Source organism: Vicugna pacos, chromosome 9 (assembly GCF_048564905.1).
Source record: "Vicugna pacos chromosome 9, VicPac4, whole genome shotgun sequence".
Lineage (NCBI taxonomy): Eukaryota > Metazoa > Chordata > Mammalia > Artiodactyla > Camelidae > Vicugna > Vicugna pacos.
The window spans coordinates 31796204-31818221 of record NC_132995.1 but is presented as its reverse complement, the minus strand read 5'-3'; positions in this window follow the sequence as shown (position 1 = coordinate 31818221).

Below are 22018 nucleotides of genomic sequence, written 5' to 3'. Positions count from 1 at the left end.
GCCTTAGGGGCCCGTGTTCGTGCCTGTCCCTCAGGTCTTCTCCTGTCTGTCCTCAATTGCTTCACTTTTTTAAGCATCACAACAAGAAATGACTTCTAGCCTCTCGTTCTCCCAATTGCTCCCCTTTAGATACAGACAAAAGGTCAACATCAAAGTATGTGGCCAGAACAGAAAAGGTCTTATAGAAGAATATCAATGATAACCTTGAAGAGACATGAGGTGGACAGAAGCCCAGTTGGCAAGGGTGCAAAGGGGGTGGTGGGGTGAGAGGCGTAAGCAATGATGGTACCGCAGACGTGACCCCTCGTGTGATATTTAATGTTTAGGAACTGAGCACTTACTCTGTGCCACATTGACATTCCAGTTCCTTTCAACAAGTCTGCACAAAAGCCCTGCTGGGGAGGCATTAATATACCCATTTTACAGGTGTGGAAACTGAGACAATGGATGTAGCCAGCATGGACTTTCTCAGGGTGGAAATGGCACGGCCCTGCCAGGGGGTAACCAGATGTAAGGGGTAGCCCACTCCTAATTTGGTTCTTACTCTGCTCGTACACTCAGTGTCACACATGCCTCTGGGGAAAAGGTAGAACCCAGATGGTGCCTGGACTCTCATAGGACTGATGGCCAGAGCACTGGCTCCGGATTCAGGAGACAGAGAGACATTCCTGAGCACAACTTTCCACTTGACCTTGGTCAAGTCCACTTCCCTCTCTGAGTCTCAGTTTCTCCATCTATAAAATGGCACAGGTGCATTCTAGGTCCCTTGCTGCCCCCTTGCATTCCCCATGCCTTTATTTTCTGTATCCTGATGCTTTGACATCTGGGGTCTTGCCGACTCTGGAGGGACTACCCCTCCCAGAGTGAGCCACTCCCTAGAGATAGGAATCAGCTTCCCTTCCAGCACGCCAGAGCCTGTACCTCATCCACCTTCTTTATTGGGCTCTCACACGCCAGGCCACCATCATCCTACCCTGATCACTCCAGGGCCAAGTACCTGACAAGTGTGGGTGGGCCCTGTGCCCCACAGCCCATTGCAACTGGCTATTTGCCAATATTAAACATGCTCACCAGGCCTCACCTCTTCTTTCCCTGCCAGCAACCAAGTCTCTTGCCCCAGATTCCTCCCTCTTTCCCTCTGCCTCCTGACCCTCCTTGTAACCCAGGGTGGTCAGCCTGTCCGTCCTCTGGGGAGCTGTGAGCATCAATCTATCATTTCAGTGGCGATTGGCCCCTGACCTCCAAATTGTCTATTAATACACTGTCTTTTGAAACAACTCCTTTATCCCTTTTGCACTCTCTCTGTTCCAAGAACTCTTTAGAAACAACAATCCATTTCAATCTCAGGACAGCCCAATGAGGTAGATACAGTTGTCACCCCTATATTATAAAAGGGGAAACCAAGACACAGAGAAAGGAAGTCCTTTGCCTAAGGACACAGTACTAACAAGTGCTGAGCTGGGATGCGAACCCACAAACTGTTTCCAGAGACGGTATTAACGTTCTTGAGCTATGCTCCATGATTTGGCCATATCCATACTAATAATCAGGAGGAAAAAATATGGAGGTCTCTCAAGTACTCAACTGGGACCCCGGAGTTTAGCAGGTTGTCCTCCTATGGTTTGGGGCGTGCAGCTGAGTCCAGGGTGTTTACCATCCCTTGTGACTCCCGCGGCCGGGACTGGCTGGGGACTAGACTGTTTAAGTCCGTAGAGCATGCGCTGCTGCAGAACCAAATCTGTCACACCCCTGTCCTGTACTGATCTCTGCCATCTCGTCCCCAGACAGCAATTTCTTTCCAAAGGATCTCTGCTATCTGCATTTCAAGAAGACTCACCCCAAGCTGCGTAAGTGGCGAGGGAGGTCACTACCAGAGCGAGGAGCCACATAGCTGGAAGATAGCAGTCCCGTGCCTGCAGGTGTCTAAGCTGCTCCGGGGGGTTGTTGGGGTCCCGCCCCCTAACTCCCGCCCCCTACCAGCTCAGCCCCCCGCTCCCTCTAAAGCTCCGCCCCAGCAGCGCAACAACCTAGTCAGAAGACACCCTCCCAAAGACGCGGTGGGCCTGTAAGCCACGCCCACCCAGAGTTAATCTTCTTTCAAAAGGAAAGCCTGGACTAAACTCTCTGATTACAGTCAGCGACAGAGTAGTTAGACAACTTGTTTCGTATCCGTTTCTCCTTTCCCAGACTCTAACCGTGGTGCGCTGTGAGCTTCCCAAAGGCAGGTACAAGCAGACAGGTGCCTTTAGACAAGGGGAGGCTTTGGACTGGGGTCCTCAGAACAACTTGAAAACTTTCAGAACGACTCCTAACCCCACAGCTGCCAAGCTAGGGTATTTGGTTTCCCTGGGCTTCTATTTTCTAGAGTTTCATGCTCTTATTTTGGAAGCATCTTAAATTTCATCCAGTCTCCTTCTGATTCCTGCATTAACTTTACAATATTCCTGCCAAGAGACTCAACTTACTGTCCCACACCTCCAGGATCAGGGAACCCATCACCTCGCCAGGCAGGGATATTTGGACCGAATGTTCTTACAGGAAGGAACTCCACCTCTCCATAGTTCTTTGCTCTAATTATTCATTCATTCATCCATCCGTCCATCCTTCCTTACTTTTATTCATTATTCCATTTATTCATTCACACTTCATTTACCAAATGTCTGGCACTATGCTAAGTGTTATACAAAGATAAATTCAAGACATTTTCCATCTCCTGGAGGAGTTCACCATGTAGTAGGTAAGACAGAGGGAGGTGGTGGGCTCAGGCTGCAGTGAAATGTGAAAGCCCCCCAAATAGATGGATACAAAGTGCTCTGGGAAAGTGTTAGGGACACAAGGAAAATGCTCAAAGCCTATTTCACAGAATCATTATGTTGCAGCAAAGTATGTTACAGATCAGTGTTACAGCTCAGTTGTGACAGCAACCTGGATCCTGACAAGAGACCAAGCAGCACTTAGAGGGTTAAAGAATTCAGGTTTATTATGCCAGTGGGCCCAGAGGAGTTAACACTCCAAGCTCTGGACCCTGTCTGTAGGTTTACACAGGTTTTTATAGGCTACCAGTCTAGACTTTGCAACATCATATGTAAATAAGGTGTAACAAAGTTGACTAATTTGGAATGAGCTCTGTAGAAATGGACCAATCAGGAGTGATAGAAATGGACCAATCAGGAGTGAGCTCCATGCAAATGAGGCACTACAAATGGACCAATCAGGAGTTAGCTCAGGGAACCAAAAGAATCTTAGGGGTAAGTTCTGCTTTCCAAGAAGCAAGCTGTTTCAGAGGCAAAAAGCCAGATAATGCTGCTGGGCCAGGGAATCAGATGGTGCTGGCAGGAGAGTAGTGGCCCCGCCTGGGGGTCCTGCCAGTCTTTTTCATGGGGCTTCCCACCTCAATTAAATGTCCCACAATAGGACATGAAATACAATCAGATACAGCTGGCTAAGGAAACACTATGCTTTCACTCAAGCTAGTGACGCACATTGCTATTGACAAGGAAAGACAGTCGTGATCTATTGTGAAGGGAGAAAAATCAGCTTGTACAATAGTTATGGCTGCTTTGGGATACAGGCTGACAGTTTCTCAAAAATTTAGCACAAAGTTAAATAAATTTCCCAATAATTCCACTCTTAGGTATACTTGAAAACATGTCCACACAAAAACTTGGACTCCGTTAGCAGCATTATTCATAATAGCCAAAAGTGTAAAGAACTCAAATGTCCACCAACCGATGAAAGGACGAATCAAATATGACCTATCCATACAATGGGATATTATTCAGCCATTAAAGCAAATGAAGTACCGATATACGTGCTAAACACGGATGAACCTTGAAAACATCACTCTAATGAAAGAAGCCAGACACAGAAGGACACATACTGTATGATTCTGTTTATATGAAATGCCCAGAATCAGCAAATCCACAGAGACAGAAAGTAGTTTAGCAGTTGCTATGGGCTGAGGTGGTGGGGATAAGGAGTGATTGCTAATAGGTACGAGGTTTCTTTTTGAGATGATGGAAATGTTCTGGGATTAGATAGTGATGATGGTTATAGAACTTTGTGAATATGCTAAAAAAAAAACCCCATTGAATTGTACATGTTAAAAAAAGTGAGTTTTGTGGTATGGGCATGATCTCTCAGTAAAATAAATATTTAAAAAAATCTAGCCATATATAATACCCCATTGTAGGAAAAAATATATATCTCTTGATTTGAATAGGGAAAATTCTGGTAGGTTATACATCTAAGTTGCATTGCAACAGCCATTTCTTGGCTGTAGTATTGTATTCTTACTTATAAGTATTTTCCACTTATATTCACTGAGGCATTCATTTGACAAATATTTACTGAGTGCTCACCGTGTGGGAACCACCATGCTGAGGGTTTTGTATGCAGGATCTCACTTAGTTCTCAAAATAAATGTGTGAATTGATACTATTATCTCCTAGGGCTCAGTGAGGACAAGGAACTGGCTGACAGTCACACATCAAGTAGGAGGAAGAGCCTAGGACTGAACAGAAGCCACACAATGTTACCCCCTGACCCTTAAACATTGCATTAACTGGATCATGAGATTCACTCTTGCTGATGGGAAGGGAGCAGAGGTGAAGGGGTCGCTTCCAGGGCAGCAGAGGAAACAGGCAGCTGTGCCTTCTCCAAGCTTGCACTGTTTTCCAACTGTCATTTGTCAACAAACGCTGACCTTGATAGGACCAGACCAAAACTGACATTAGGGAGAATTGGGCAACCAGAAGCCACAAAGCACGTGACAGTCTTAGAAATGTTCATGGGTTCTTGGCCAGGGTTCATAGGTTATAAGTGTAACGAAGCTTCTAGAGACCCAAATTTTAAAAGAGATGCTTGTTGGCACTCTTTCCAGCCACTGTGGCAGGTCGGTGACGGGGAGCCCTGTGGTAGGGGTGCGAGTTTGTGACAGCAGTAGACTCAGCCCTCAGAGGTGACTGCTTGTATGAAAATTGACCCGGGCTGAGATTCCTCCCATTTACCAGGAAAGAAACATGGTTCAAAAAGGGCACCCTAAAGAAGAGCACCCCTGTCTCTATCCACATGGAACCATCTAGGCTACCTTCCTAAGCAGACAGCAAGGCTGTTTCTAATCACTTAGCATTTATACAGCATGCACACACGCACAGCTGTTAAGGCATAACCATCCTGCCTGTTGCCCTGACCAGCTGGCCTTTGCAATTTGGGACACAGACTTGGCTCTTGGACTGTGAGGGCTGTAGAATGCTGTCTTAGCAAAATAGGAAAGTTAAGGATGAATTATCTTCCCAGCCCCACTGTTCCACCACATGCCTTCTTGTGACACCCACAATTCCACAAACAGACCAGACCTTGATGTATCTGGCTGTGCAGCCTGCGTGCCCATGCCTGGCTCATCATGACTCTGCAGAAGTCGTGGATGAGGCATCAAGCCAGCCCTCCACTTGCTTAACCTTTGTACTCTCCCTGGGCCACACTAGCTGTAAGTGATACAGCTCTTATTTCAGTGGCAATTGATAAAGATGATGGCTTTTACCTGGGGAAACTCCAAAAGGTTTCCCACGTGGAACTAGACAGTCTGAAGAGTAAAATCCTAGACTAGCCTTAATGCCTAAGTAGTTGGGCAGGTCTTAGGAGAGAAGACACCCCTAAGCTCCAAATTCCCCCCCAACTCCCCACCATCTCCATCAATTTATTCAACAGGTATATGGAGACCACATACTAGAACGAACACTGGACAAGTATGAAGCCATGTCCTACTGTGCCCTTCACTGGGCTTTGCCCATTAATCAGGCATAGCCTTCATGGTGGAGAACACTGCACTGGGAGACCAGAGGTCTGGGAACCTACAGGGTGACATTTGGGGATCCTTTTTGGAAAGAGTGGTAATAGGCAAGGGGTGGCTATGGTGAGGTGATGTCTCATGCGCTGTTCACCCTGGATCAACATTCCGTGAACCTAGAATTTTGTGAAATTTTTCAGTGCAGCCTAGACGTATACAGTGTTGCTGGAACCTGACATTCTTATACTAACGTCACGGTCTTTACCGTATCAGCATACCATCTGTACTGTCAGGAATATTTATCTTAAATGGATCAATTCTTTTTATTTTAATGCAATCATTCAAAAAAGGAAATTTTACACATTTCCATAAATGGAAAACTGTATAAATTGCCTTGAATTTAAAGGTGTTAACAATAAAATTTCAACTAAGTAAATTTTTAAGATCTTACTGGTTTTAATCAATGATTTATGAATTGGGCAGCTCTTTTTTAGGACTGCACTGCTGGAACTTTTCATAAGGAATCTCAGCTTGAGCACTTAAAAGCCTTGAGGCTAGGAAGCCAAGCCAAGATTTTGTCTACAATAAGATGTGGGTGAATTTCTCTCTTCTTGTGGGCCCCCCTCCCAAATGCTGACGTCCCTGGGCCTGCCAGGAAGTGGTCTTCCTTACTCACCTGGTGAGGCTGCCAAGAACCCTGTAAGCAATTTTATTGGTTCCATAAAGTTACCTTTAGTTCTTTAGAGCTGTCTAGTCATATCCGAGTCCTTGCGCATCCAACTGAAATACAACATTTCAGTCAAACCTTTGGTAACATAACCTATGTTTCCAATTATGGCCTGTTCCAAGGATAACAGATTCTTACTGAACATATGCAACTAACTAATAATTCATTGATATGAAAAGAATACTCAAGAGTTTCTGAATTCCGAAGGGATCAGGTGTGCTTACCAAACTGCTGTAAGTCATAGATAGCTCAAGAGAAAAGGTTTCCTTATATCTGGGCAAACAAGACATTAAGGAAAGAAGCATTGTTTCAAACCAAATGTTCTAAAAATTATAATCCTCCTCCTCAGTTTATTCAGTCTCATGTAATTAACACTTGTTCTGCTTGAATCCAGTTCTGGAAATTCTTCCCCGGTTCAGTTTTATGATCTTAAAGTTAGTAGAAAATTGTACTTAAAGTCTTTCCCATGAATCTCCTTGAAGATGAAGCAGTTTGCAGGAACACTTTAGCAAAAGCATCAGAGTAAGACAGTGACTGTAAATGACAAAAGACTTTTAAATGGCCACAGTTAAAGATCTGATGAGAGTTTATTATAATGCAATGGACAAAGAAATGTGGTTCTCTCTTAACAAAATATTTCAAGATAATAGCTAGAATAACTAATAACATTATACCAGGGCATAGCAGAATTTTAGGAATTTTATACAATTTCTGGAACATTTATATTAACATATATCTATATAAAAGGAGGTTTAGTATTACTTCTCATTGGACAACGCCTCCCATGTAATTTAATATATCAAATGAGCCCAGTTAGTTTAATATCTGTCTTCTTATATGGAGAGAGAACAAATGTATTGAGATGTTCTAGGGGCCCTCTGAAAAATAACCAAAGTTAGTTCAAGGTTAAAAATAATTCATTTAGTATTTGATATTTTGAAAGTCTGTGAAAAATATCAAAAAGTTTAAAAACATTTGGTCATATAGGATCATAAGTCACTGTGAAACAATACTTAGTTATTTATCCGCTTTAAACCAAAGTGATAATTAAAGACTTCACAGGCAAATACACAGTTACATAATTGTTTTTAAAATTTTTTAGAAAAACTTATCTCTCTTAGCTCTTTTAATAAAGAAGACTCAGTTTTCTTAAGTAATCAGGGACTTCATAAACACAACAAATAAATCTATGCTAGCTTGGTTATAAAATTTATCAGTGAATCAGGGGAGGGTGTAGTTCAGTTTTCTTAAATAATCAAAGACTTCATAAATACAACAAATAAATCTATGTTTGCTTTGTTATAAAATTTATCAGTGAATCGGGGGAGGGTATAGCTCAATTTTCTTAAGTAATCAAAGACTTCATAAACAGAACAAATACATCTGTTAGCTTTGTTATAAAATTTATCAGTGAATTGGGGGAGGGTATAGCTCAAGTGGTAGAGTGCATACTTAGCATACACAAGGTGCTGGGTTCAATCCCCTGGTACTGGCTCCAAAAATAAATAAATAAATAAATAAACCTAATTACCTCCCCTCTCAAAAAAAGAAAGAAAGAAAGAAAAATTTATCAGTGACAAAGAATAGCTTGGATTATGGCTAGCTTTGCCCAGTGTTTCATGAAGTTTTTATGGGTCAGTGTAAACATAATTAAGAACAATTAAACAGGTGTACATAAGATGTAAGTTTATAAGTAAACTTTTCAGTAATTGTGCCTTATGGTATGTCTACTTAAATAGTTTCCTGAAATCTTTTTGGTAACTTGAAACTTCAGAGTTTCTCTAAGTGAAGTTAAATGATGGCCAGTCATTGAATATCTAGATCACTTCCAAATAAGAGAAAATACTAAGACATTGATTAGTGAAGATAGGTCTATCCATTTTGGGTTTCTTTTTAAAGAGGAACTAAAGATATTGGTTCTATTAGTAAACATGTCTTGTGCCACATTGAAAAATATACTCGGAGGAAGAATATACTTCTAGAAATTAAAAAGTATACTGTGTAAGTCTGCCAAGTCACAGAATGCTAGTGCAGGAGCCCATAATTCCTCACTTCTTAGTTTTCACTAGGAATTAAGGATTCTAAGAGCTAACAATTCTAGCCAATATATGTAATCCAAGCTACTTAGAAACAGTAAGGGGAACGGAGAGGGGATAGCTCAGTGGGAGTGCTTGCCTAGCATGCAGAAGGTCCTGGGTTCAATCCCCAGTACCTCCACTTAAAAAATAAGTAAATAAACAAACCTAATTACCTTCTCCCCTAAAAAAAGAGAAAAGAAAAGAAATAATAAGAGTGTAAGAAAACAACTGCATATAAAAAGTAGGTAAGGAAAGTAGAGTGGTTAATTGTCCAGAATGAGAAGTTAGACTACGTACGTGCATAACTGAATTGCTTTATTATACCCCTGAAACTAACATTGTAAATTGACTGTATTTCAAATAAAAATTTTCTTTAATTAAAAGAAAAACCAAATTGTAGAAGGCCTGTGGGGAAGGATTCTTGGTAATGAATTTCATGTGTGGTCAAGCTGGCTAAGATTGGAATGAGTTTATTTGAGTTAAAAAAAAAAAATCAGTTAGCACTAATACTAGCATACTGTGCAAAATCAGAATTGGTTTCAAAATCTATGCTAAAAAGACCAAGAGTTTTTGTTGGGTTTTTTTTCTTTGGACTATTGGTATGCCCTTGATAATAAGAGATTGTGAAAGATTTTTCTTTGCCTATTAGGTAATCTGCCTAGAAAAAAAGATTCTGTGTTTCATCAAAACAATTTCCTGTATTTCAGGTTTCCTTTACATAAAGTCCTTGATTACTTAAGAAACCTGAGTCTTCTCTATCAAAATAGCTGAGGTTATTTATTTATTTATTTTTACAATTATATAGCTTTGTGTATTTGCCTGTGAAATCTTGTGTCACTCTGGCTGTGTACAACAGAAGTATTGTTTCACAGTGACCTATTATCCTATTTGACCAAGTGTTTTTCACTTTTGACGTTTTTCACAAACTTCCCAAAAGTTATATTCTAAATAAAGCCTCTGTGATCTCAAACCAACTTTGAGATTTTCCCGAACATCTTTTAGGAATATCCTAAAAGATTTGTTTTCTCTCCTTATAAAAAGAGAGATGTTCAACCAACTTGGCTTATTTGATACGTTTCCCTACACGGGAAGCATTGTCCAATGAGAGGCCCTGGAACTTTAGGATATTTAGGGGGAACTTCAAAAAGAGAGAAATTCACCTTAACTATATTGCAAGCAAAATTTTGGCTTGGCTTCCTAGCCTCAGAGGCTATTAAGAACTCAATCTGAGATTTCTTCTGAAAAGTCCAGCAGACTCGTCTTTATCTTATATTTGTATGGGTACATGTTAATATAAATGTTCAAGAAATTGTGCGAAATTCTTAAATTTCTGATAGGTCCCAGTATAATGTTATCAGTCATAATTCTAGCTATTATCTTTTTTTTTTTGCTATTATCTTAAAATAGTGTATGTCACAGCAATGCCAACATTTCAGTGTCTATTGATGTAATATTGATCAGCATTTTCTCAGGCCTCAGCTTTTCCTCCTTCTTGATGTGTGACTGTGGGCCAGTCCCTTGATCTTGCTAAGTCCCAGGAGATGGCAGTATCAATTCATGGGTTTATTCTGAGGACTAACTGAGATCCTGTATACAACACCCTCAGCACTGTGTCTGCCACACAGTGAGCTCTCAGTAAATATTTGCCAAGTGACTGAATAAATGTGGAAATGAATGAAAAAAAGTGGAAAACACTAATATCTAAAAACACTCACAGTACTATAGCCAGAAAGTGGTTGTTGTAATACAAATTAGATGTATAATCTTCCAGAAGATATATATATATATATATATATATATATAATTTTTTTTACTACAATGGGACATACATGACCAGATTTTTTTTTAATTTCCTTACTGAGAGATCATCCCCACACCATAAAACTCACTTTTTTAAAGTGTAATATTCAGTGGTTTGTAGCATATTCACAAAGTTCTATAACCATCATCACTATCTAATCCCAGAACATTTCCATCATCTCAAAAAGAAACCTCGTACCTATTAGCAGTCACTCCTTATCCCCACCACCTCAGCCCGTAGCAACCGCTAAACTACTTTCTGTCTCTGTGGATTTGCTGATTCTGGGCATTTCATATAAACAGAATCATACAGTATGTGTCCTTCTGTGTCCGGCTTCTTTCATTAGAGTGATGTTTTCAAGGTTCATCCGTGTTTAGCACGTATATCGGTACTTCATTTGCTTTAATGGCTGAATAATATCCCATTGTATGGATAGGTCATATTTGATTCGTCCTTTCATCGGTTGGTGGACATTTGAGTTCTTTACACTTTTGGCTATTATGAATAATGCTGCTAACGGAGTCCAAGTTTTTGTGTGGACATGTTTTCAAGTATACCTAAGAGTGGAATTATTGGGAAATTTGTTTAACTTTGTGCTAAATTTTTGAGAAACTGTCAGCCTGTATCCCAAAGCAGCCATAACTATTGTACAAGCTGCTTTCTCCCCCCTTCACAATAGATCATGACTGTCTTTCTTTGTCAATAGCAGTGTGCATCACTAGTTTGAGTGAAAGCATAATGTTTCCTTAACCAGCTGTACCCGATTGTACTTAAAGAATGTCCTATGATTGGACATTTAATGATTCTATGAAACAAAACAGGTTTTGAGCATCTTCCCTGGGTCCCCAGCAGGTAAGGGACACTTTCCCAGGTGTACCCAGAGCACTCTGTGTCCCTGCTTTGGTGCTTTCCCATTGCACTGAAATCTACCTGTATCCCCTGTCCCCTCACCTGTCTCATCCATTGTAGTGAGCTCCCCTAGGAGAAAGACATGTCTTGAACTCATCTTTGAACCAGAACACACAGCACAGTGCCAGACACTTGGTAAATATTTGGAGACTGTTTAATAAATAAAAATGAAATGATGAATAAACGGAAGGAGACATGGATGGTTAGAGCCAAGGACTGTGGAGAGATGGAGTTCCTTTACTATAAGGATGTTCTGTCCAAAGATATCTGCCTGGAGCCGTAGTAAGTTCCCTGCCCCTGGAGGGGTGAGACAGGAGGCTGAATCACTTGGCAGCAATATTGAAAAGTTAATTTAAAAATCAGAAGGGAGACTGGATGAACTTCAAGATGTTTCCAAATTTAAGAGCATAGAACTCCATGAACTAGAAGCCCAGGGAAGCTAAGAGACTGGCCCTAAGTTTCCCAGCTGAGCAGCTGTGGGGCTGGGAGTCGCTCTGAAAGTTTTCAAGTTGTTCTGAGGAACCCAGTCCAAAGCCTCCTCTTGCTTGAAGTCATCTGTCTGCTTGTGCCTGGCTTTGGGAAGCTCACAGCGCACAAAGGTCAAAGTCCAGGAAGGGAGAAATGCTTATGAAACAAGTTGTTGAACAAGTGTGTGGCCGATTATAATCGGAGAGTTTGGCTCCGGTTATGAATACAAAAGAGGGTAAACTCCAGCGGGGGCGGGGGCGGGGGCGGGGACAGGCAATGTTACAAGGCCCCAAGTTGCCCAAGTTGGCACAGAGAGATCTTTGGAACCTGGAGAACTTTTCTGCTGTCTCCTGGTTAGGCTTCTGGGTGGTGGGGGCGGGAGCTTGTGACCTGAGCTGGAAAGGGCAGTAACTGGAGGAGGGTGGAGCTGGGGGGTGTTAGGACGAGCGCAGGCCCTCCAAACTCAGGGACCTGCAGGCACCAGAGCTCTTCTCTTTCCACCTCCCTCACCACTTCCACTGTTTGGAGGGTGAGTCTTCCTAAAATGCAGACAGCAGGGCGACATTTGGAAATTCTTGCCTGGGACAAGGGCAAAGTTTCCGCAGCAGTGCGTGCCGCCTGGACTTGGAGCTTCGAGCCCAACCAATCTGGAGGCAGGAGACACCAGGGCGGGTATACATGCGGAGACACAGCTGAGCTCCATCCATGTGCCAGAGAAAAATCAGCCAAGCTCTAGCCTTGTAGTTGAAGACTTTGGAGAGCTCCTAGTATTTTCCTCTTGATTATCAGTACAGATGAAATCAGATCATGGAGAGAGGTTCACCAGAATAATAACATTTACTCTGGGCCAGGTTGCGTGGGTCCGTATCCCTGCTCAGCACTTCCCAACCCTGGGTCCTTAGACAAGAGACTACCCTTTTCTGTGCCTCAACTTGGCATTTCTAAAATGGGGGTGACAACTGTATCTACCTCGGGCTGATGTGAGGTTGAAATGTTGTGAAGACAGACAGGAGAAGAACTGAGGAACAGGGACGAACACGGGCCCCTAAGGCCACCTGCACAGGAAAGTTAGGGATGGTCCCAGAGCAGGTGGAGACAGGCCTGGTGTGGAAGCTGCAGGGAGATGAGTTTCACTCAGTGAGAAAGAGCCATCTGCTGCACAGACAAAATATGACTGCAGCCTCTCCCAGGGGAAGGCCATGCTCAGAGGCCCCGGAGGGGTCCTCTTGTGTCCCTCTGCTGTACTTCAGAACAGATCACTGCTGCTCATGTACAAACTGAAAAAAGTCCGAATCAATGGACTGGCATCTGAGACCCTCCCATATGAACTGTCTCATTGCCGGATTATGTTCCACTGCCCATTCCCCGAAATGCTCCAAATGGGCCGATCACTCCCCCAGGCAGGCCTTGCACTTTGCTGTCCCAGGGCCTAACAGCTGCTCAGTCTCAGCTCCACATTATACCTTTATACCTGCTCTCCCCTCTCCCCTTGTCACTCCTTCTGAGGTGAGAAGCCCCATGAAAAAGACCTCTCCTGCTGGCACCATCTGACTCCCTGGTGCAGTGGCATTATCTCGTTTTTTAAACTCTGAAATGGCTTGCTTCTAGGAAAGCGGAACTTACCCCTAAGATTCTGCTGGTTCTCTGAGCTAACTCCTGATTGGTCCATTTGTAGTGCTTCATTTGCATGGAGCTCACTCCTGATTGGTCCATTTCCCTCACTCCTGATTGGTCCATTTCTACAAAGCTTGTTCCTAATTAGTCACCTTTGTTATACCTTATTTGCATATGATGTTACAAAATGTTGCAAAGTCTAGGCTGGTAGCCTATAAAAGCTTGTGTAAACCTACAGACGGGGTCCAGAGCTTGGAGTGTTAACTCCTCTAGGCCCACTGATGTAATAAACTTGACTTCTCCAACTCTCTGAGTGCTGCTTGGTCTCTTGCCTAGATCCAGGTTGCGGTCACAACTGAGCTATAACACACTTTGCTGCAACACTTCCACCACTGCAAGTCCCAGCTCCAAGGTCATCATCTCTACAATGCCACCAATCAGAGGGCCTCCCTCCCTCTTCTGTCTCCTATAGGACCTTACTGGTACCTGTCCTGGACACCGACCACTTCCTTCCCAGCAGGAGGGTCAGGTACGTATGTGGCTCATTCTCCCCATAAGGTCAGATTTCTGAGATGAGGGACTGCCTCTTGTACATCCTCTCATCCAGCATGTAGCTCAGCACCAGGATCCTTTGGATAACTGTTTCCAGAGGCTCCTAAGAATGGAAACTGACTGCCTTTGTCGTTCCCAGCCCCTCTCCTTCTTGTTTTATTTTTCCCTGGATGCTGATATACCTCCAATTCCAGTTCCCTCCCTCAGGCAGCCCCGTGAGCTGGAAGGACAGTTCACCTCGTCTCTCTTTCACATAAGAAGCAACGGGGGCCTGGAGAGTGGAGGGGACTCATTCAAGGTCACATGCAGAAAGTGGCAAGACCCCCTGGAATAGAGTTCAAACCTTCACCAGTGACGTGTCCTCGTTTGCTCTCAATGTCCAGCAGGGCAGCCACCCTCGCCGCCCGTCGTGGACACGGCGCAGGGCAGAGTCCTGGGGAAGCACGTCCGCTTAGAAGGACTTGCACAGCCTGTGGCCGTTTTCCTGGGAGTCCCTTTTGCCAAGCCCCCACTCGGATCCTTGAGGTTTGCCGCGCCGCAGCCTGCAGAACCATGGAGCTTCGTGAAGAACACCACCTCCGACCCTCCTATGTAAGCTGGGGTGTGGTTTGGCGTCTCTCGGGGGATTTCGGCCTCCAAAGGATGCAGGATGGAGCCAAGGCATCTAGATGGCTAGTACTTTGTTCTGAAATCCCCAAGATATTGTAAATCCTGTAAACCATTCCAGAACTCTCACAGCATTCTAGAGCCCTGCATTCCACTCATATTCATTGAGCAGCTTTGCCAGACATCTTCTAGTTTCCCAGGATCTGTTAGTGAACAGAATAGAGATCCCACTTCCTGCAGTTTGCATTCTAGCAGGGAGAGACAGACACTAGACAATATACAAATTAAGAAACAGATTATATAATATATTTGAATCTGGTAAGTGCAGTGAAAATAAATAGGAAGTTGAGCAGGTGAGGGGGATCAGAAATAATGTTTCTGTTAACCTAAAACCATAAAACAACCAAATATTTTATCAACAAAATGAATTTATTTGGGAGTAGCAAAGAATTGCATTGAGATATGCAACTATGGCGAACCACACACAAGCCTGGTACAACAAAGGAGAAGAAACTCTTTTATAGCGGTGAAGGGGAAGTTGGGAGGCGCTGTTATAAACGAAAAGTCAATTGGAGGAATCTGGGAGTTTGAAATGTAGCAGGCTTTCATGTGCTGAGTTGTGACAGTCTCTCACTGGCTGAGATGTTGACAGGGCCGGATAAAATCTTTCTTGTAGCAGTGTCATTTCCTGCCAGACATTCGAGGTACTTCTTGTTAAAATCTGTATTGAGGTGAAGCTTTTTTACTGCTCTGGGTTTGGTGCCTCTCATCCCTGCATTATTCAAGAGTCAACTATATATTTATATGTATTTTTATATGTTTAAAACATATAAATATGTATATATTAAATATTTCTACATATATAAATATGTCTATATATTTATGACTATGTACATTTCAATTTGAGTGAAGATCTACCCTGTCATCTGACTGCTGTTGGCCCCTGGTCAGAGGTCTGCCCTCTGGGGTCACACAGACTTGGCCCCTTTGTGAGGACCCAAGAGTGTAGTCCCACCCACAGGCACACAGGTCTGTGGTGCTGGCCCTGAGATCAGACAGGGGAGAGGGGGACATGCGTGTGCCTCGAGGGGGAAGCAGAGTCACGACGCTGCCCCCTCCCCAGAGCCACCCTTTCCTGCCCACAGTGGTCGACAGAGTGCTGCTGCCGAAGATTCCTGATGAGATTCTGGCTGAAAAGGTCTTCAACACCGTCCCCTGCATCGTGGGGATCAACAAGTAGAAGTTTGGCTGGATTATTCCAATGGTGAGAAAGTGCAGCCTCTCAGACCTGCCTCCTTGCCTGTCCCATCACCCCTCCCATCTCTGGTCACAGGACCCTCCTTCTCCTGATCCCCCTCTGGGTCCAGGGCAGCTGTCCCTTTCATACCAGCTGACGTTTCCATGAAGACCTTGTCCACAATGCCCGGCTGTCACCTGGGAGGTGTGGCCTTGGGGAGCCCCACCCCAAAACATTCTAATTGTCTTTCACTCCAAGAATCCGGAAATGTGAGTGCTGGGAGGGCTGCTGGGCAGATGAAAACCCAAGGCCAGGAAAGGGGAAGGGGCTCAGAGCTAAGGAGAGGGAGGTGGGAAGGGCCCAGGGTTGGGACCCGAGGGCAGGGTGTGCATAGGGACACACCTGTGCTAGGGTAGGTGATTGGAGCAGAGAGGTGGTGTGGGGTGAGGAGGGGGAGTTTGGATTTACCTTGCAGGCAATCGGAGGCCCATGAGAGGGCTTTAAAGAAGCATGCAGCAGGTGCTCAATAAATGTTTCCTTATCAGTACACCATCAAACTGAGATTTCCTGGGGACAGGGTTATTCCTTCTTTGTATTCTCCAGTTCCTTCCTGGAATACTAATAGGAATGAGTATGATTCTGATCACTGAATGAATGAGTGAATAACTTCATCCAAGATACAATGATACAAAACCAAATGGATCTTTTCATACAAGCAAGAACCATTTTTCACCCCACTGATCAGGGAGGTGCTGGGGGTTCACATAGGCTCTGAGACAGTTCCAGAGAACAAGACCCCTAGTCCTCCTGGCTTCCCTTAGCCTCTGCTTGGCAGCAGGAGCGTGTGCTGGTGCCACCTGGTGGCCACAGTGCTCATGTTCTACCTTGATCAGCTTCCTCCATTGCCAAGGTGCCCTGTCAGGCCAGAGAAGGGGAGTGGGAGCCTGGAGTGAGCAGAAATGCTCTTCTCAGCAGACATACCCTCCCACCTACAGTTAGAAGTGTCTCTGTAAATGCCAACCCCAAGTCAGTCTATCCTCACCTGCAGGACCTGAGTCCCAGGTCCCCATAACTGGAGCCCAAGAGAGTAATTAATCTCACCCCATATCACAGAGAAGCCTGTACCTTTGGCCACTCTGACCATGGTGCTTCCTACAAGGGTCCCTGCCATTGTCAGCAGATGATAGAACCAGGTAAGGAAGCCACGGGAAGGGAGGTAATGACCAGCATCCTCCCAATATCCTTCTCATCCTCTTCCTAAGACCCTCTTACTGATTCTGTCCGGGGCAGCGATGTACCTAGCTACGATTTCCAGAGGTTGCCATGTTACATGGAGATGTAACCCCAGGTGGGGTTATAGGAAATCTACTCATCTCCAGAGTCAAGAGGCACAGGTTCAGCTGGCCTCCGCCTTTCGCCCTGTCTCTTTATTTCCTTTCTTCCTGCCTGAAACTTGGGCAAGATCTCTGTAGTTGGATTAGCCATTTTTCTCCGTAAGCACGAAAATCACATGCTACAGATGGTGGAACAGGAAATTAGAAGGTGTCTAAATCCTTGATGACTTTCTTGAGCATCTCCAGAGCCATCCCAGGCTTCTGAGCACGTCCAGAAGGAGGTCCTCACAAAAGCCTGTCCCCAGAACCATGGACACGTCTTCCTCCTCTTCCTGCTGAAGAACATTCCTTTCTGACTCATTGGTTATTTGTAATAATAATAATAATAATAATAATAATAATAATAATAATAATAATAATAATAATACCATGGTTAGATTTCAGTCACATGCAGCCACTTGTCGTCCTAACACATGTATGTGTCATCTTCTTGCTTTTTGAGAGTGAGCCCAGATGGACATAAAGACCAGAGAGCATGGGATTGGGATGTGTTTGGAGAAAGCCAGCAAAGGTATTTTCCTTGAGATACAGGAGGCCTCTGTTCAAGATGAATTCTCTTATTTTGTGATCCAGGGAAAGTCATTTGCTTTCTAGCACATTTAGGCAAATTATATTTCTATATTAATGTACATATATTTAAGTGCATGCATATGTATATATACACATATAACATACGTATAGAAAGTATATATAAGTGTACAAATTACAAATTTGTATACATACAAATAAATGTATTCTTATATCTATTATGCTTTTGTAATTGAAGAGGGTGTTGGAACTAGTTGAGGAGACCCACGCCCCTACCAGCTGGACCATGTTATGCCTGGATGGCTGGGGACCAGGGGATACAGGACATCAGAGTGGTTAAAAGCCCGACTTCTTGGCTTCGAATCCCAATCTCGCAAGCTAGTAAATTATTTCATCTATTTGTGTCAGTTTCCCCAGATTGTAAATGGGGATAATAATACTACCTCATCGACTCATTAAGAGGATTCCATAGTTGCACTTTGCAAAGCTCTAGGAACAGTAACTGCCGCAGGATAAGCCAGTGTGCTTGTTAAGTGAATACGCCGTGCACTGGCCTTGACCAAGGTGCTGATGCTCCTAAGGTCTCAGTCCTCCTGGGAATTCATGGCTCATGAGGCTGGGATGGCCCCATTCTCTCTTTTAACAAAGCCAGGTACTCCTTGCACCATGCTCCCTTCCAATTCCAAAAGTCTGGTAGGAACTCTATACATTTAATTGCTTGTCTAATAATTCTAGTCTTGGCTCTGACAGCCCCTGATCCAATGTCTGCAACTCACATGAAATGTCAGAGCTGCAATGACCTTCCTTATCTGTGAAGCGGGTTTGTTGTATGTGTCGGCCCTGCCCTCTCGCTCCTCTCCATGGATGGGGTATTGTTACTATCAAGTGACTGGAGATGGGAGTTAGGGTTCAGTAGAAACTATCGCAGAAGTCTGAGGGGTGCTGTGGTACAAAAACAGAAATGTAGCAGGAACCTGGGAATGGACTCAGGGTGGGTAGCAGGCAGGTGCCCTGTGGTTGACCTGACCATGGCCTTCAGGTCTGCCCCCGGCTCACTGTGGCCAGGGGCTGGGCTTGCCCCAGGCCTCTCCTCTTCTGACTCTGAGTCTTCCAGTCCTAGGCTGGAAGTCTAGATTGGAGCCTGAAGCTACAGAAGGTGGAGTGGCTGCTCCCTGTATAAAGCCACTTGTTGCTGTAGAAACAATGGATCTGTGGCTCCAGGGTATGTCTAGGCCTTGACCCTCACCAGGGCCTTCACTGGGGATGAAGATGGTCCTCCTTGATTTCCTGCAGCCTTCATGCCCTGCTAATCTTCATGCCCAGCTCAGCCCCTCCCAGGCCTGATGCCAACAAGCCGGTAGCTGATAAGAAGGACATCAGAAACCAGTCAGTTGCCAGCTCTTTCAGAAGTCTCTGGTCACTGGACATCTGTCTCCTCCTCCTCTTCTGGGTCACAGCCGAGGTCAAGACCTCCCTGAAACATGGTCCAGCTGAGGCAGCATCTCCCTTGCCAGCAGCCTAATGGGGATTGACAGTGGAGGGCTCGTGGGGCAGTCGGGTCCTGCGGGAGGTTGGCTGCTGCCTTTGCAGGCCCGTGGAGGCTGGTATTTCCCGAAGCTGGAACTTCCTGCCCAGGTGATCACATGCGGCCACGCCCAGCGAGACTCAGATTTGGCTACTCAGACCCAAATTCAAACCTCTGGGGCACCATCCTAAGGAAGGGACAAGGGTACAGAAATATCATTTTGGCTACATGAAAACATAGCAGTAGCCGGGCTGTCTTTGGGCAAAAATGGGTGAGAAGGAGAAGAAACTGATATTCATTACGTAGCTGATATGTACTAAACGTATAACAACAAGCTGTGTAAGTTAGTACTGAATCCAATATTAATATTTAATCCTCTCCATGACCCCACAATGTGGTCACCATTGTCAGTCCCATGGACAGATGATAAACTGAGGCAAAGGGAGGTTAAGTAACTTGCCCAAGTCTTCATACTGTTGTGATGGAACCAGGGTTTGGATGCAGGCCTGGTGGCCGCAGAGAGGTTGCTCCTCATCTGGTTTGATCCTGCTGATAACTCCCTCTTGGCAGTCTTGTTCCCACCCTTCAGAAGCTAGAAAGACTCAGAGATTTTACATAACTCATCCAAGATTCCACAGGAGTAAGTAGTAGGGCTGGTGTTCAAACCCAGGTCTAATCTAAGGAACCCTTTGTTCTTTTCACTAATCCAGGGCAAACCACACACTGCAGGCCAAGTCCAGCCCATCACCTTCTTAAAGCTGTGAATAAAGCTGCTTTCATGCTAAAACAGGAGAGCTGAGTACTTGTGACAGAGACCTTTACAGAAAATGTGTGCTGAAATGTACACTAAAAATGTAGGATGGTTGAAAGGCAGCAATTTCCGCCTCTGTCAATCAGTGGCTGCCTGGAAAGGTAGTCATTCACATTTTAATGTGAATTAGTCCATTACATCTGTGATTGCTCCCTGAGAGTATGTCATAGGGTCAAAAACAGAAGGGACTTTACAGAATCACCTAATCCAACCATTTCATTTTCACCAATTAGAAAACTAAAGTTTAGTGATAACGTTTCCAATGTGACTCAATCATAACATCAGAGAGGCTGGTCTCAAGTGGGCTCTGGGTGTCCCAGGTTTTTCCATAGCTTCAAGTCCTTGCAGACGTAACTCACCCAGACTCACCACGACTGTCCTGTTCAGGGCCCTGTGACAAGTGATCTTCCCAGTCCCTGACAACAAACCCTCCCTTGATGTCCAAGACCTCAGAGCCCCGCTGTCTTTTCCCACAGCTCTGGGCACCTGTCAGGACTTGTCTGATCTCTACCCCCACGTCACCTCCAGAAGGCAGAAAACATAATGCGAGAAGCATGGATTTTGTCTTTCAGGGGCTCTGTGACCTTGGGCCACTTCTCAACTCTAGCCCTCAATTCCCTCATCTGTCCAGCGGGCACATGCTTCCTGTTGTTGCCTGTGTTGCAAGATTAGGCCAGGAAAACAAATGAGATATGGGGTGGATTCAAATGAAAAGTCAACCTATTGCAGGGTGATGGAGATTTAGAAGTGAACTCTGCTGTCATGCTAATTTAGTTTGGGGTGGGGACAGAGACAGATGCTATATACCAGAAAAGAGAGGCCCCCAAAGGTAATATATATACCCTTGAGGCGTCAACATTTGAGAATCTGATGAATGTATCCATTCTCTCTCCCAGAAAAGAAGACACAAACTCATGCACACAAAAATTTGCACTTCCTCTCAGAAGGTTCTGACGTTTCTGAAGCCCATCCATGGCCACTTTGTTTTAATAACCCCTGGCCCATTGTACAGATGAATAAATTGAGGCCTAGAGAAAGAATCCACGTAGCAGTACCTTTTGGAAGGAGATAAACATGAAGCTGTTTCCAAAAGTAGGATGAGAGTGTGATTAAAATGGGGACAATTCAGAAGCCACCAATTGCTTAAGTGAGGCTCACCTGTTAGCCTTCTCCGACCACATTTGTCAGCCTAGGGAACAGAGCGGCAGCCTGCCCCCGGAAGAGCTGCCCTTTCCCCCCGGCCCAGGCTCCCTCCTCTACTCCCACGGGTCACTTGCTCATTAAATACCATCAGGTGTGAGGGGAGGGCTGGTGGCAGCCTTTTGTTTGATTCATTCTCACGAACCCTAACTCCGATTCTGGAGTTAAAACTAATGGATCAGATGATAATACCCTCTCTGGGATGTCGGCCTGACTCCAACTGGACAGGCCAAACCACTCCCCACCCCGGGATCTTTAGCATAAATGTACTTGACTCTCCCAATGCAGATGTGCAAGGCTGGGCTCAGTGGAGGGGGCCCCAGACGCTATGCAACCCCCTCCCCTACCCCACCTGTCACTAAGTCCCCTCTACAACCTCCCCAGGAGACATTGCTGCTGGGGCACTCTCTGCTTCCAGCACCAGCCCGTTCTCTGTTCTGGTCTCCTCTTGTAAACTGTCTTCTTGGACTGCCCATCACTGGCCCCAGTTCAGCCCTTGAGCCCACCACCCACTCCCTGGCAGCCTTACCATATTCGAAGACATATCCTGAACTGTTGTTTGTCAGTACGTCCCTTATATTGGTGTCACTGTCTACTTGCTTACTTGCATTAAAAATAATAATGTAACATCACACTTTCCCCACACAATTCAGCACTCAGCACTAAGGGCCTAAGTGTTCATGTAACCCTCTTCCCAGAAAAACGCACACATGCACTAAATTGGGTATTCAATTCAACCCAACTAGAAGTTCTGATCCCCTTGCAAACTCAGCCCTAAAA